The sequence below is a fragment of the Dermacentor albipictus genome, chromosome 9 (genome assembly GCF_038994185.2).
Source record: "Dermacentor albipictus isolate Rhodes 1998 colony chromosome 9, USDA_Dalb.pri_finalv2, whole genome shotgun sequence".
NCBI classification, from domain to species: Eukaryota; Metazoa; Arthropoda; class Arachnida; order Ixodida; family Ixodidae; genus Dermacentor; species Dermacentor albipictus.
Window position 1 is genome coordinate 23673203 of NC_091829.1, and position 13059 is coordinate 23686261.

The window sequence follows — 13059 nt, forward strand, 5'->3', positions numbered from 1 at the left end:
TATTCCTGCTTGTATCTTTTAAACCAACGTGTGCCACTCTATCTGTATGGCCACTTCTTGATTTTGAATTTTCACTGTTGTTACATTCTTCCAGTTGGATCAGATGCCATTATATGTTTTGGGCAGAGAACGACTGCTTAATCCAAATGCGACAGATTACAACCGACGGATTGTACAAGCATACGTAAATCTTATTGCCACAGCTGTGAAAGTAGTACACCCGAATGCCACTGAGTACGATGCTTTTGTGGTTGCCGAAAGGATTTTCGTATTTGAGGCATGGCTTGCTTCGGTAAGCATTCCTCATATACATCACTATTCCCAGGATATATTATTGTGCTATTTAGCATGAAAGAGAGTAGTGGAGCAAGGATATAATTTTGCGGCTCTCGCAAAATACCCTTTTTCCTTTCAATTGCAATCACAACGCTTTTAACGTATGCTACATGCCTCTCGGTTGAACCGCCAGGAACCATCCAGCTACATCCTTTGACTTGTCAGTTACTTATACTGCATCATTGTAGGACTATGTTTTGTCTCTGGAAATTATTGCGACTTCTTGTGACAGATGACCACTAACACTGGGAGCCTTTCACTGGTTGTTGCAATGAATTTTTCTACGTCGAAATTTGTTCTGTAGAAATTTCGCCCGTGGATTAGTGTATTATATACTCGTGTAGATGAAATTCCCAGCAAAGTGTTTGTTTTCACTGCGTGTTTGAGAAAACGTTAACTTCAGATCATCTGCGATTGGTTTTTATGGTGTCATTTCCGTAAACACACAGCCACATGAATATGGCATATCCCCATTTGCAAAAAAAGAAAGAACAGAAAACGAATTACCTTAAGCGTTTAAACAGGGGCTGACCTTTATCGAGATCGATCATACATGAAAATGAAAGCCATATTGCGGAGACAGCCGTAGGAGCCTCGAAACAGTTCTTTTTTTACTTTCCTTTAAAAGGGCGTGGACGGCAACATCCTTTTTCGTTACTGTTAACTCAGCGTTCTTATCACGATATCATAATAACGGTGGTGGTGGTGATGGTGGGGATGACGGTGACGATTCTCTGTACAAATGGCACATACCCACCGTGGTGGATCAATGAAGAATGAGGCGGTAGGGAGAAAAATGAATAAACTAGTTTAGGATGACGTCATCTAGCCCATTGCCTCATCGCCACCTACCCTTTGGATGGAAAAGAACAATTGGCACACCTCCACTACATCATTTCGTGCGCTGAAAACAATAGCATCCAGTAAACCGCCTTATGTCCTACGGTATTTTTAACCACAAGCTTTTAGCAGTGAAAGCATGTCTGTCTAGCGTAATCTAACAATAAATTATGACTAAGAATCCGAAGATGCCTACATTACCAATGATGTTCCGCTATAAGGGGAAAACTTTGAATCTTTCACCGACATAACCCACATAACAGGACAATATAAATGGAACAAGTTCTAGATTTTACTTGTTTAATATATGCAGCAATAAATATGTGGAATCTTCAATATGGCAAATCAGTTCCGCATATTTCATTAAGGTTAAGTGATGGGCTTTTACGGGCTAAAACCACGATCTGATTATTGGAACGCCGTAGTGAGGGGCTCCGGAATAATTTCGACCACGTCGGGATCTTTAACGTGTACCTAAGTCTAAGTTGATGGGTGCTTTCGCATTTCGCCCCTATCGAAATGCGGCCGCCATGGCCGGCATTGGATGCCGCGACCTCGTGCTTAGCAGCCCAACACCGTAGCCACTAAGGAGCCATGGCGGGTGGTTCCACACAGTTTTTATTATGCATCATCATCATCATCATCATCAGCATCATCATCATCAGCCTAGTTACGCCCACTGCAGGGCAAAGGCCTCTCCCATACTTCTCCAACTACCCCGGTAATGTACTAATTGTGGCCATGTTGTCGCTACAAACGTCCTAATGTCATCCGCCCACCTAACTTACTGCCGCCCCCTGCTACGCTTCCCTTCCCTTGGAATCCAGTCCGTAACATTTAATGACCATCGGTTATCTTCCCTCCTCATTACATGTCCAGCCCATGCCCATTTCTTTTTCTTGATTTCAACTAAGATGTCATTTACCCGCGTTTGTTGCCTCACCCAATCTGCTCTTTTCTTATCCCTTAACGTTACACCCATCATTCTTCTTTCCATAGCTCGTTGCGTCGTCCTCATTTCAGCAGCACCCTTTTCGTAAGCTTCCAGGTTTCTGCCCCATATGTGAGTACTGGTAACATACAGCTGTTATACACTTTCCTTTTGAGGGGTAGTGGCAACCTGCTATTCATGATTTGAGAATGCCTGCCAAACGCACCCCAGCCCACTCTTATTCTTCTGGTTATTTCAGTCTCATGATCCGGATCCGTGGTCACTACCTGCCCTAAGTAGATGTATTCCCTTACCACTTCCAGTGCCTCGCTACCTATCGTAAACAGCTGTTATCTTCCGAGACTGTTAAACATTACTTAAGTTTTCTGCAGGTTAATTTTCAGACTCACCGTTCTGCTTTGCCTCTCCAGGTCAGTGAGCATGCATTCAATTGGTCTCCTGAGTTACTAAGCAAGGCAATATCATCAACGAATCGCAAGTTGCTAAGGTATTCCCCATCAACTTTTATCCCCAATTCTTCCCACTCCAGGTCTCTGAATACCTCCTGAAAACATGCTGTGAATAGCATTGGAGAGATCGTATCTCCCTGTCTGACGCCTTTCTTTGTAGGGATTTTGTTGCTTTCTTTGTGGAGGACTACGGTGGCTGTGGAGCCGCTATAGATATCTTCCAGTATTCTTACATATGGCTCATCTAAACCCTGATTCCGTAATGCCTCCATGACTGCTGAGGTTTCGACTGAATCAAACGCTTTCTCGTAATCAATGAAAGCTATATATAAGGGTTGGTTATATTCTGCACATTTCTCTATCACTTGATTGATAGTGTGAATATGGTCTATTGTTGAGTAGCCTTTACGGAATCCTGCCTGGTCCTTTGGTTGACAGAAGTCCAAGGTGTTCCTGATTCTATTTGCGATTACCTTAGTAAATACTTTGTCGGCAACGGACAGTAAGCTGATCGGTCTATAATTTTTCAAGTCTTTGGCGTCCCCTTTCTTATGGATTAGGATTATGTTAGCGTTCTTCCAAGATTCCGGTACGCTCGAGGATATGAGGCATTGCGTATACAGGGTGGCCAGTTTCTCTAGAACAATCTGACCACCATCCTTCAACAAATCTGCTGTTACCTGATCCTCCCCAGCTGCCTTCCCCTTTTGCATAGCTCCTAAGGCTTTCTTTACTTCTTCTGGCGTTACCTGTGGGATTTCGAATTCCTCTAGGCTACTCTCTCTTCCAGTATCATCGTGGGTGCCCCTGGTACTGTTTAAATCTCTATAGAACTCCTCAGCCACTTGAACTATCTCATCCATATTAGTAACGATATTGCCGGCTTTGTCTCTTAACGCACACATCTGATTCTTGCCTATTCCTAGTTTCTTCTTCACTGTTTTTAGGCTTCCTCCGTTCCTGAGAGCCTGTTCCATTCTATCCATATTATAGTTCCTGATGTCCGCTGTCTTACGCTTGTTGATTAACTTAGAAGTTCTATTCTAGCTGTAGGGTTAGAGGCTTTCATACATTGGCGTTTCTTGATAAGATCTTTCATCTCCTGCGATAGCTTACTGGTTTCCGGTCTAAAGGCGTTACCGCCGACTTCTATTGCGCACTCCTTAATGATGCCCAGGAGATTGTCGTTCATTGCTTCAACACTAAGCTCCTCTTCCTGAGTTAAAGCTGAATACCTGTTCTGTAGCTTGATCCGGAATTCCTCTAGTTTCCCTCTTACCGCTAACTCATTGATCGGCTTCTTGTGTACCAGTTTCTTCCGTTCCCTCCACAAGTCTAAGCTAATTCGAGCTCTTAGCATCCTATGGTCACTGCAGCGTACCTTGCCGAGCACGTCAACATCTTGTATGATGCCAGGGTTCGCGCAGAGTATGAAATCGATGTCATTTCTAGTCTCACCATTCGGGCTCCTCCACGTCTACTTTCGGTTAACACGCTTGCGAAAAAGGGCATTCATTATCCGCATATTATTCTGTTCTGCAAACTCTACCAATAAATCTCCTCCTCTATTCCTAGAGCCTATGCCATTTTCTCCCACTGACTTGTCTCCAGCCTGCTTCTTGCCTACCCTGGCATTGAAGTCGCCAATCAGTATAGTGTATTTTGTTTTGACTTTACCCATCACCGATTCCACGTCTTCATAAAAGCTTTTGACTTCCTGGTCTTCATGACTGCGTGTAGGGGCATAGACTTGTACCACCTTCAATTTGTACCTCTTATTAAGTTTCACAACAAGACCTGCCACCCTCTCGTTAATGCTATTGAATTCCTGAATGTTACCAGCTATTTCCTTATTAATCAGTAATCCGACTCCTAGTCCTCGTCTCTCAGCTAAGCCCCGGTAGCCCAGTACGTGCCTGCTTTTTAGCACTGTATATGCTTCTTTTGTCCTCCTAACCTCAGTGCGCCCTATTATATCCCATTTACTACCCTCTAATTCCTCAAATAACACTGCTAGACTCGTCTTACTAGATAACGTTCAAACGTTAAACGTTGCCAGGTTCAGATTCCAATGGCGGCCTGTCCAGAGCCAGGTGTTCTTAGCACCCTGACCACCGCCGTGGTCAGTTGCTTCGCGGCTGCTGGGGACTGAGGACCGGGGTTTGATTGTAGTATTCATATAGGAGGTTATTATGTATATGGAAAAGTAAAAACTACCAGTGTATGCAAAGCCGTCCCACATATAATGATATTTTCTGTGGAACGCATTTCCATTAATTATTTGAAACTAATAAAAAATTTACGCTTATGGCTGGAACCTAGCTAAAACGAGATTAGGAGCGCAGTCGGGCTGCCGATATTGGAGAACACACATTCTTCCAGTAGGAAGATGGGCGATAATAATTGGTTTCATTACAGATTCCTACCGCTACTCAGGGAGGCGACAGGCGTCGTAACACGCCACACAAAACTGTGACAGCCGATCCAACACAAGATACTGTGGTTAATGAAGGGAAAATCAGACATCCACCTGTTCGTGACCAAAGGAACCAAACCAAAGGAAAAGGGTTTCCTTTGTAGCATTTGCTACGAACGGGTCGATGTTTGATTTTCCCTTCATTAATTGCTTCTCTCTACCTTGTGGGTTTCTGCAGAACTATTACGTCAAGATACTGTGCGTAGGGAGCGAAGAAGCGAGAGGGTAGCAAGGCGGTTTGCAATCCGAGCACCCGAAGAATCCAGACTCGAAAGACAACCATGCGTTTCAAATGAATGCACGCATTTATTGCACACTACAGGGGAATCAGATGCGATATCCTCCTCCACATAAATCCCTCACGAGGGCGAACGCCACTGATCGGAGACAGCTCCAGACAGGAACCTTCCCCAACCTAAACCTACGGAGGTGTGCCCCACCAGACACGCAACTGCCCGGGGTGCAGTCAAAAGCCGACCCTGTGTCACACCGGATGGGATTGCCAACTTATAACAGCAATCCCCAAAATGAGAATTCCAACTGCGGAGCAATGGGAGGCACTGCTGGTCAGCGTCCGCTGCGAGGACCAAACTGGTCTCGTGCAGCGAGCACGTAGGGCAGCTGATGCCGTTGAAATCCTGGACAAAGAGCCCCACCCATGCTAAACCCAGTGAAGAGTGTCTAAGAAGACCCTGACGGGACTGCAACAAAAGACCCTGTAGAAACAGACAAGCATTTTATTGCGATAACATATGGGCACTCCAGACACATTTATGCCGTCGCCGTCGCCGTGAGGTTCCGTATAAGGGAAAGCGTGGGAGGGTGAGCCGGCGAACGCGGTTCAATCTCGCGTGCGCGAGGGAGGAATACGGCTGGATGCGAACCCTGTCCGGTCGCGCGCGAGGCATGGGGTGTTGCGTACTCAAGGGTAGCGTATAGTACTGCTGCCGAGTTTTAGCGACGCCTGCCTATCGAAGCCCGACCGTCATTACTACTGGGCAGCGTGTCGTTGTCGACGGGCTGCAGGCATCCGGTAGGCCATGACGACCAAGCGAGGACGAGACGATTTCTAGTGCGAAACTTGGGCGGTAGATTGAAAGGTTGGTGAAAGATGATGAGAAGAGAGTGAATTAATCTAAAAAAGGTACATTTCGGAGCTCCTTAAACAGGCCCTCTACAGTCGTGGGAGGGACCTTGCTGCCGTCGACATCACATGACCGGAACAGAGTCTGATTGGCGGAAAGAGGGCCCCGCCTCGGGTTATACCCCACCTCGGGTTATACCGGGCCTCTTGGAACTGTATACGCTGGTCCGTCTCTTCTGCGCGTTGCTGGTTCGTGGAAGTTCTCCTGTAGAGTTTGACCGTTCGAAGAAAGGATCCCTCTAAAGTCACACACACACACACACACACACACACACACACACACACACACACACACACACACACACACACACACACACACACACACAAACGCGCGAGCGCGCGCACACAAACATAAGTGGCCTGTAAACACTGCGGGGCTTCCGCCAGAACGGCAGACACTCGAGATGGTCATGGAGAATCAGGAAGTCATGCTTCATTTCGACGAGGCATGGTGGGTGAAGGTCGGGTGAAATTCTTCTCTGCACGAGGTGCTAGACGCCAGCCGTAACAGGGAGTCAGGTGAGGGAGGAGGGACGCTCTTCTCCGACGGCTGCTAGGGTGCTTCGATGTCCTCTTCACCTGACACTCCGTACAGAGTGGAGACAACCGCGGCGACTACTACGGCAGCGGCCACGCGAATCGCGGACGCCGTATACGGACCTATTTCGTTGCCTGTGCTCGTGTGTCTTGAAACGATCTGCGACATGGCCAAAGTGCGCGCCCACGTGTTCCTCATCTTGAAAGCGATCCGCGATGTTTGCAGTGTGTGCGTAGTGCCGGTACCTTCGTATGCGCTGTGCTTTCGACGTTTCGTTCGCGTTGAAGCGAGATATGCATTAAAGTTAATTCACTTGCTGCTGCCGCGATTCCTCACTACAGAATTGAGTTTCCGCGCTCATTGAGCCAGATGTGTTCATGTTTACCTGTGTGTGCGTGACACCCTGCTGGTTAATTCAGTTAAAACAGGTTGATGGGCTAGTTGGTTTCAATCCATGATAGAATGCGTAAGTGCGACTGAACAAGGACGTTCAAAGCAGCAGACAAACAAAGAGAGCGCTGTCTCCGTGTGTCTGTTTCTTTCTACGTCCTCGTTGAGTCACACTTACACATTCTATTATTTCCAATTTAGTTAGTAAGCGAATGTTTACGAGTTTATATGGCCGATAAATCTATTATCCTTACTTCGTACAGCTATCTACTAATTTGCTATCACAATAGGTGCTTAGGCTCCCGGGCGGAACTGCGAATTTTTGCGTATTTCTTTTTTTACCTTTCCGCGTCTTGGCAAACGCGAAACCGTCGCATGTGGAAGCAGCGTCGATTGAGCGTTTGTTCTGAAAAACGGAGAGCATTTCCAAACACTAAAATTGTTGCCGCTGGACTACCACCGGAAATCCGGTATGTAAATAATTCTGTACGGGACAAAAGGCACGCTGTCGCAATAAAAAAAAGCGTGTAATATAGTTCGCTTATAGTGCGCGCACTCATGACGCTCATGTCAGGAGCGGGAAGCAGAAAGATGAAACGTTTTGCCATCGAGGCCATAATCGAAGCGGAGCTATGACGGTGCTCCCGCTTCGTTTTGCCCTTTTTGCAGGTATACGTACTCAGCGCCTCTCGAGACAAACTTCTAGCTTGAGCTGCGCATGCGCCGTCGGCAGTGGAAGAGCACGGAGATGGTGACGCGTATGGTGGGACTGAGCTTGGAGCGTCTTTAGCTTGCTTTCACCCCCGTATCCAGAATTGCACTTTAACTTGAGTCCTATGCTTGACTTGATATAACTGACGCCTGTCGTGAACGTGCCGAAAAACGCCATTAGCGTCTTAGACACCGTCACAAGAGGAGTCATTTAGATCAAGCGAAGCATGGGATTCAAGAGCAGATCTATTTCTCAATACGGGGCTTATATTTTGCATCGCAATTCTATTTCTCGTTGAATGTGCCAGCTGTGAGTGCTGGCTGCTGTCTCAGTCAACCGATTGGCTCAGTGAACCGCAATGGCTAAAGTCTGCGAGTTATTATATCGCAATGGCGTAGTATACAGATATGAGTGAAATAAATTGAAAAAAATTACTTCTACTAGTTTAGAGGTACAAGGGCAGGCACGTCGATGCGCGCGATACATTATTTTGCAGAGTGTTATACAGTAAGAGTCGGGGAAATTGCACCAGCAGAGAAGCCTACGTAGAATCCGATATGATGCACTTCCTGAAGGACTTGTCCACACGTGTTACTGAAATTTCGGAGATCGTATTTGTTATCACTTCGCAGTGAAATGGTCTCCTGCGATTTATAGTTTTTCGCTTACTTCAATATTAAAATATATACTTCGATGATAATGCATGAATTTTGTCAATGTTAGTACACTCACATCCCAATTAGAAAGCTGTTATCCAAAGATACTCTGCCTTTCTTTGCAGATGACAATGCATCCGGATGAAAGACGAGACATTAAGGCCATTTACCAAAAATTAACTATTCGGGAACTAGAAGATGAAGTGCCAAACGTATGATTTCTCTGCATTTTATTTTCCCGAAAGCTTTATTCTTCTAGGAAACATCATCTTATCTTTTATTTCTGTTTCTGGGTAAAAACCAAGGCAGGCGAGAAAAAACCAGCGTTAAGCCCCGCTTGAATAGCTTCGTGACCGCATAGAAATGGAGTGTCAGCGCATCATTCAGGCAGATGTATAACAGTCCTTGCGCATTTTGTACAGCAAGCTGCAGAAGCGAATGCACTGTACAAAGCAAATTTCTTTTTCTTTTGCAATGAAACGCAATTCAACTAATAAATCTTACTGATTAGAAATAATAGTAGATATTAGATTAAACATACCGTGAGAGAAAGCAAAAAAAGAACATCTTCATTGTCTTGCTCTATCTGAGTAATGTATGTTTGTGCAGACAAATACTTGATTAACGAATACATCTTAGGTCAAGTTATAGTTATTCGTTGGATGACCGCAGTAGGAAGACGCCATTTTCTATTGCTCTTGCCAACAAGCTTGTATTTGAATTTACACAATACAGGTAAGTTTTGCCGTTGTGCACCTACAAAATTAAGCTTCAACGTACGAAGTCGTTTACTTATTCTGTAACACGGGAAAATGTTCCGAGAGCGAAACATCTAACCGCAGTATTTAAATAAGAATATGCGTAGCAGAGGAAGTAACATACGAAGACAGCAGGTCCAGCATACTTCTTGGGGCCTAGGTTAGACAACATTAAGGGAAGCTTTCGTGAAACACTTCGCTTGAATGCTATGCCAAGAGCCGCATGATGCGCTCAACCTTACTATCAACTGCGCTCAAGGAGGTGTCCTCTTTCTTCTACCACCGCATAAGTTTTGTACCGTTTGTCTCCGCAGTAACGCGCATGCAAATGTTCGTGTTCGGCACCCCGTGTAGCAGCACAGCGCATACGTTCCTAACAGGCAACAGGGTTATTCTTAGTCTTGACAATGCTTTTTGATCTCATGACAGAGGTGCGAATGACACTGGGAATGACAATTCCCAGAATGCAGGCGTTTATGTATCATCGCCTGCATGGGAATGACAATTCCCAGAATGCAGGCGTTTATATGCTCAGCCTTACCCTAAGCTCTCTCACCCATGCACCCATGCGATCGCGGAGATCCCCCTACCCCTCTTCCATCTACCCTCCTCCCTCCCACACACACGCACGACTCATATGGCGAACCAAACTTGGCACATGTGTCTGAGACATGCATTTAAACAATTATAGCAGGCTTCAACACCGCCTGTGGCACTTTAAAGCGACAGCTGGTCAAAACTAACATGAAAGCTTCGATGTGAGAAATGTGCTCACTGAGCGCGCGTATGAAAAATGCTTGATGTACAATGCGGCGAGAAGACTTCAAAGCGTTTTTTGAATTGTCACAGTACTACCCAGCTTATGCTAGCGCCCAACGTCCTGCTGCGATAATACGATTGTTCCAGCTATCGTGACGGGCTCATCTATTTTGAGCAATGGTGCTTTCAGGCCTGTTAAATTGTTTAAAAGAACTGTTCGACTGGGTCGTACACTGTAGAGTAAAAAAATGGAAGCGTTCGAAGGAAAAAGAAAGGCTTCTTGCATAAAGTCTTATAGGAAAGCCAGTCATCTTTAATTTGTTGTTCAGTGTACATACGGTTTTGGGACAATCATAGATGAATTATCCGTATTTATTTTTCTAGATTCCATTCCTACATGGCTTGAACAAAGTGTTCTCTCTAGCGAACATCACATTAAACGAGACAGAGCAAGTCGCTATCTTTGGGATGTCTTACTTCAAGAAGGTCAACGATTTTTTTGAGTGCATATATGACCTGTAAGTCCTCAGTATTTTCATAAAGTATACCAATGGTCACGTATTTCGCTTATTAAATGAGTGGTTGGACTTTATAGGACGGACATGTACAATCTTGTTGGTTGGAGACGCATCTTCCAGCTGCTTTTGCTAACGTCGAAGAAATTCGAAAATGCTTGGCAAGGGGTTCTAGAAGCAGCGTATGGCGTCCAAAAAGCAAAACCGCGTTGGCAGTATTGCCTCGAAAAAGTCGTCGGCACGATGCCTTTCGTGATTGGTGGAATGTACGTCGAGAAGAACTTCAACGTCACAGCAAAAAATGACGTGAGTGTACAACACCTGCAATCAGAGATATTTATGTGTTTTGTGCAACTTGGAAAGGTGTACGTCCTTGGAATGTATGTATATGTTTGGAATTGTGTATATGTGTATGGAAAGGTATTTACGTGTTGTGTGCAACTTGGAGGCAAGTAGATGAGATTTTGAGAAAATGTGCCGGCCCCTGTTGCTCCTAAAAGTGTGTATACGTGCGCCTGAATATATAGTTAAGAATGCCCGAAGGCACGCGATGCCAATGTCTCTTAAGCTCAGTAGCAGTTTCTAATTTCACAGATGTCCTGAAACTAAACAAGAGTAGATATTTGCCCTTTACTGCAGTGTACAAAAACTGCGAAATAACGCAGCTGCTTTCACAAGATCAAGAAGAAAAAGATGTCCAACGATTACGATACTCTGTAACGCTAAATTTATGCCCAGCTTTATACGTGTTTTCATTTCGAGATATACTGAGGCAAAGAATTTGAGACAGAAATCACCGCACTGACTGGCAGTGGACCAGTGCCGTCAGCGCCTTCACAGAGGGACGTGCAGTATAGGAACACTGGCATGATGAGCGGCATTAGTGTCCGCTTCGAAAGACGACGACAACAAAGGCGCGAGCAATATAGTGAGGGACAGAATTTCAGACCGAAATCACCGCACTGACCAGCTCAGTGCCTTCAGCACCTCCACAGAGGGAGGGGCAGTATGGGCACGCTGGCATGATGACTGCCAATAGAGCCAGCTCTGGTAGAAGACAAGAACAAATACGTGAGCAGTAACACGCACACGTTTGCGCTGTTACGTCGATGCCGACGGCGATGCCCAACCCAGGAACAGGCGCGTAAAAGCTATGCTCTAAAATGATTAAATGGAAAGTGGGGGTATATCCTCCTAGTAGTGCTGCAACTGGGGCTAGTTGCTCGGTGCCATCAACGTTGTAGAGATCAAAGCAGAACAGAGTACAGAACAAATGACAGATTAACGACAAGGTAACACGGCCAAGCCAGAGCTTGCATGTGTCACTTTTTCATTTAAATGTCTTTTGGCTGGTTACGAAGCAGCAAATCTGGGTGTGATGATGCCTAGCCAAGATGCCTCTTCTCCCCTCCCTTGTCCTCCCGTCTCTCTAACCTCCAAACCTACCCGGGTCCGAAGCCTACGCAAACAGAATGTCTCCGCTAACTTCGAAGTCCACGGATGAAGAGCCGGGACCGTTGAAATTAGTGCTGTACAGCACGCTGGGGAGTTGTACATCTTTGTAGAGGTTTTTCTTTTTACTAATGCATGTAGCTCGCCGATGGACGTCAAATTTCACCCTGCCACCAAAAGCCCTAACCATCACTTCGTGGATAAATTTTCTCATCTGCAGAGGCAAACATTCGCAACAGAGACTGACGGTTGAATGGTGGCCTTCCAGTGAAAACAAATCTTGAACATATTGCTTCATGGAACATTTGTTCGGTCGTATGACCGTCATTCATGCGAATGGGGGCCATGGCATTGAAGCTGCTTAAAGCAATCGTCGATTCCATGCTGCGCAATCTCTGTCATGCTTTTCCCTAGAATTCTTGTAACAGCATATTTTTTTTTCTTCTACCCGCCGTGGTCGCTCAGTGGCTATGGTGTTGGGCTGCTGAGCACGAGGTCGCGAGATCGAATCCCAGCCACGGTGGCCGCATTTCGATGGGAGCGAAATTTAAACATACCCATGTGCTTAGATTTAGGTACAGGTTAAAGATCCCCAGGTAGTCGAAATTTCCAGAGTCCTCCACTACGCCTGCCTCATAATCAGAAAGTGGTTTTGGCACGTAAAACCCTAAAACTTAATTTTTTCATTCTTTTCCATATCAGGTCGAAACGATGATAGAAAAAATCAAGAATACCTTCAAGGAATCGCTTTCATCAAGACCGTGGATGGACAACAGCACAAAAGAAGCAGCACTGCTGAAGGTACCGCACCATATGTTTTTTGCGGCATATGATGCGGTTGGTCCAAGTTTGTGGCCAAATGCCATTTCGAGCTGTCGTGTATGCATGTACGTATGAATGCATGCATGTATGTGTGTATATGTGTGTGCGTGCGTGAGTGTATGAAAAATGTGAATTTTCGTGCCGGTAACTCACACCGTTACCAGTAAGCTTTCCGTACCTTATGTACAGCTACACTAGAACTGAGTGATGCAATTATGCGACATTTATTACCAATGCTGAAATATAGTACATAAATCAGA

At 45.4% G+C, this 13059-nt stretch overlaps 1 long non-coding RNA gene across 1 annotated transcript; it reads left to right on the top strand.

The window, feature by feature from the left end:
- The first annotated feature begins 243 nt into the window (after positions 1-243).
- On the top strand, positions 244-10488 carry LOC135901940 (uncharacterized). The gene is made up of 3 exons (XR_010564314.2): positions 244-292; positions 8619-8705; positions 10395-10488. It is a non-coding gene; the product is annotated as an uncharacterized lncRNA (long non-coding RNA).
- Positions 10489-13059: the final 2571 nt, after the last annotated feature.